This window comes from Neofelis nebulosa, chromosome 12 (genome assembly GCF_028018385.1).
Source record: "Neofelis nebulosa isolate mNeoNeb1 chromosome 12, mNeoNeb1.pri, whole genome shotgun sequence".
Lineage (NCBI taxonomy): Eukaryota > Metazoa > Chordata > Mammalia > Carnivora > Felidae > Neofelis > Neofelis nebulosa.
The window spans coordinates 90,970,152-90,974,593 of NC_080793.1; positions in this window are offsets into that span (position 1 = coordinate 90,970,152).

Here is a 4,442-nt window from a genome sequence, read left to right on the forward strand (position 1 = left end):
CCAGGCAGTATATGCCTTTCCTCCCCCTTGCAAACTTGTCTCCCTCTGTCTCTCTGTGTCTCTCTCTGTCTCTGTGTCTCTGTCTCTGTCTCTCTGTCTCTCTCTCTTTTTTTCAAGCCTTACTGCGTACTTTCAGCCAACCAGCTGCATTTTATACTGTAAATTGGTTTTGACTCTGAGATTTGGATTTTCACTCAAGCCTGACACTAAGGGTTTTGCAAACCTGGCTTTCCAGCCATTCTCATCTATGAGAAAAAAATCATATATTCTTATATGATGTTCATATATTCTTACATATGATAAAAAAATCATATATTCTTATGATTCATGCTGATGTACCTCTAGAGATGTATCATGTTTGCCTTTGGTGGAAATTAATTCCAAGAGACAAACTTTTAAAACTATTTTCTGAAGCCTGGGGTGCCTGGCTGGCTCAATCAGTTGAGCGTCCGACTTTGGCTCAAGTCATAGTCTCACGGTTCATGGGTTTGAGTCCCGCGTCAGGCTCTGAGCTGTCAGCGCAGATTCTGTGCCTCCCTCTCTCTCTCTGCCCCTCCCCTCACACTCTGTCTCTCTCTCCTTCAAAAATAAATGTCAAAAAAATTTTAAACTATTTTCTGAAGTCTGACTCTCTTATATTTAATGCCTTTCCCTAATTTATCGCCTTTAGGTAGAGTACAGTATATGCCCAAAAAGCAAGATAGACCATTGCTATTAGATCATGATAAGAGAGGCATCAGTAGCAACATCATCTTTTTTTTCCTGCAATACTATCTTTTTTCAAGGAAAAATAATATGTTTCATTGCCACTTAGCAATTGAAATTTTTCATGGGGCAGAATTTGGGGAACTCGTACACCAAAGGAGAAGGTATTTAGATTTATCTGGGCTAGTGAAACAAGATCCTCTCATCTGTGTTGGCGAGTAAGAGTCTCATGATGTAACTATGAGTAAGCTATTAAAGGTGATATAGTACAAAATTTGTCTGGTCTTTGTCACGGGCTCCTGGCACAGAGCTTCTGAGACCCTTGGAACTTCCTGAGTTTATGCTAACGAGGTGAATCGTAGTGGGTCTCCTATGGGTTCAGGGTGGACAAGGTTAGTCTCCAGAAAGAGCAACCATGTGATTAGAGGCTTGGGACTCTGAGCCAGCCTGACTTCTGGAGACGGGAGGGAGGGAGGGCTGGAGATGAGTTTAATCACCAATAGCTAATGATGTAATTAATCGTGTCTATGTAATGAGAGCTCGGTAAAAATTTTGGACGCTGAAACTCAGGGGAGTTTGGCTGATAAGTGTATTGATGCGGCAGGAGCATGACGTCCCTTCTTTCCTGGAGATTCTGCACTTGGGACCCTCCCGGACCTCACCCTGTGGTCCTGAGTTGTACCCTTTGTAATAAAGTGACAACTGGGAGGATAGCACTTTCCTGAGTTCTGGGCACTGTTCTTGTGAATTCCCAAACTGGATGAGGTCGTGGGAATTCCTGAATGTGTAGCTGGTTGGTTAGAAGTGTGGGTGGCCGGGCACCCCCTGAAGGTGTAGCTGGGGTCTGAAGAGGGGGCGGTCCTTGGGAGGACGGTGCCCTTAGCTAGTGAGATCTGGGCTAACCGGGGGTGGTCAGCGCCAGAATGGATTTGCCACGCACCAGCCGACGTTGTAATAGAGGCAACATGAAACGATTCGAGGCCAGCTAAAAGGCAGACCTGGTGCTCTGGATAAAGTACTTAAAGGCCTTCTGAGACAGAAAGGGCGATTGGACAGGCTGAATTCGCCTATTGGTCTCATAGAAAGTACCCTTCCTCTCCTCCATGACACGTGTCTGTCTCCACCCATTAATCTACAGTGTATGTGTCTACGGGAGTCTTAAGGGTTTTTAATTAAGGCAGTCACCATCGGGAAGAAAAGGAGAGATCGGACGATGGAGGGAATGAATGGTCTGCCCCCCACTCTGCTACTGGGCCGGTGGGGCCTCAGCGGTAGGAAGGGGGTGGGGAGAGCTGAAGGAGCCACTAAGCCAGGCCAATCTTCCCGCTGAGACCCAGAAAACCTGGACAGAAAATCTGTGTGAAGGAAGCAGAAAGCCAGTAAAAGGGCAAGGTTGCTGAGGCCACAGAACCAGAGGGAAGGGAAGCCTGGACCGAGGAGCCCAGCTTGTGGTGCCCTGTTTCCTCTGGAAGCCTTGGAAGATCCTCCGGCTGGAAGCAGCTGGGTGATGTCCAAGATCTTTCTCTGCAGTAGTGGAAAGGGGTACGCTGTGCCGTGCAATATGAGCCCCACTAGCCAGCCATAGAAGGCTTTAGAGCCCTTGAATTGGGGCTAGTGCAACAGAGGGGTTGAATTTTTAATTTGATTCCATCAATTTAGTTTTATTTCACCTGTAGTTAAGTTTAAATAGCCACGTATGGCTGGTAGCTACCCTACCACCCATCACGGATCTATAGGTTCCCGAAGTCCTAGGAAAGACGGGACGTGAATGCCGGCTAGGCACAGAGTCACAGGTCTTTCAGGGATGGATTTCCCTCTCTGGGTTCAGTTTCTTCCTCTATAAAAAGGGATAAAGAAAGCCTGCCTTATAAAACTCTTTCATATACGAGTGCCTGCACGTAACAGGCATTCAGCAAATATTAGATAGAAAAATCTACAGATAATGAGTCGGAAACAACCTACATCAGTTTTGAAAGGTGAGTTTCATTGTCTTCGAAAGCAAATACCGACGTGCACGTTATTGAATTCATCTATGCTTTTATTTGCTCTCGAAAACCCATCTGCATATTATCTTCGGAAAACAAAAACATGTTTCATAATACAGATACTCTAAAGAAATGGCTTTCTCAGGGAGCTTCGCAAAATTAACTGTATTACTCAATAAATACCTCTTGACTTTACCTTCCAATGAAATGATCTGGGGCAGAAAGATTTATTTTCCCACCACTCGGAATCTTGTTTTTTCCTCATGTTTAATAATAAGAAAAGTTAAAGAACGGCCATTTGCACAAAGAAACAGCACGGTGTGGCACACACGGCCTTGGGATGCCACTTTCAGAGAAAGCATCGGGGCTGAAATGGAAGCCATGTTTACTGATCCGTGGATGAGAAAAGATGGTCCCACTTCCCACCCACACGTTAGAAGCTTGCTTCTGATTGTGATTCACACTGGTCACCATGAGACACAAGAAGAACACAGTGTTCAACTACGTTTTATTATAAGAAAAAAATGATATCCTGTTATAATTATGGATGTTAGTGGGGCCGCAGCAAAGAAAGGAGTATCTGCTAACCTGCCGAGATCTTGCCAAAAAATTTCCACGTGTTACGGTCAAGTTCTCTGCACCAGACCGTACCATCCACAATTATAGATGACATTCCTTCCCTTCTAGGAAAGAAGGGGGTGTCTGGGGAAGTCACGGGAGAGGGTGAATGTGAGGATTTTTACCACCACCCGGCCACTTCACCATCATGGTAAAGACTTGCCATCTTGGGAGTGCCCGATAGCACACCTGTGCTTACCCTTGGGTGCCTGACAACTGGGGGCTCAAGGCTGGTTGTTGCCAGAATTTAAGTCACAGCCGGGTTCCCCGTTTCCCAGAGAACTGACAACGGACTCCTTTTCCAATGGATAGCATTGAAGAGCAATGATCCAACATTTTGAAGGGTGTCTATCCCAAGCAAAGAGTATATAAGATTAAAAATAAGTTTGTGCCAAGTTATGAAACAATCATAAAAAAATGAGAAAAATCGAGACACCTGGGTGGCTCAGTCAGTTGAGTGCCTGACTTTGGCTCAGGTCACAATCTCACCGTTCGTGGGTTCGAGTCCCGCGTCGGGCTCTGCGCTGACAGCTCGGAGCCCGGAGCCTGCTTCCGATTCTGTGTCTCCCTCTCTCTCTCTGCGCCTCCCCTGCTTGCTCTCTCTCTCAAACATAAACATTATTCTTCTTTATTTTTAATGAGAAAAATCATTAAAAATGCAATTTATAAATTCAGAAAAATTATTTTCTAATAAAAGAAAGTGTAGCTTTTGCTGTGCTCTGGGCACTGTGATATAGAGTTTTATATACAAGAACCCACTAATGTGTACGAGAACCGTATGAGGGAAGTTCTAGAATCATCTCCGTTGGCAGATGAGGGAACAGAGCCAGGCGTGGTCAGTGACTTGTCCAGGGCCCTACGACTAGTAGCAAGGTGGGAGCTGAGACTCAGAGCCTGTACCTCCTTTAGCAGAACCAGCACAATTGAAAAAGCACAGCTGATAATCAGGTGCACGATGCTGGGTCTGGTGGTGTCCTGAGAGGACCATTTCCTTTGATGGTCCTCACGGTGAATCCTAGCAAAGCTCCTGCAGGTCCTTTATTTGAAATATTCTTCAAACAAGTTCATAGCAAAAGGGGAGGTTTGTCCAGGTCTGAGCTGGTAAAGCCCAAGGGGGCCTCTGGTTCCACGGAC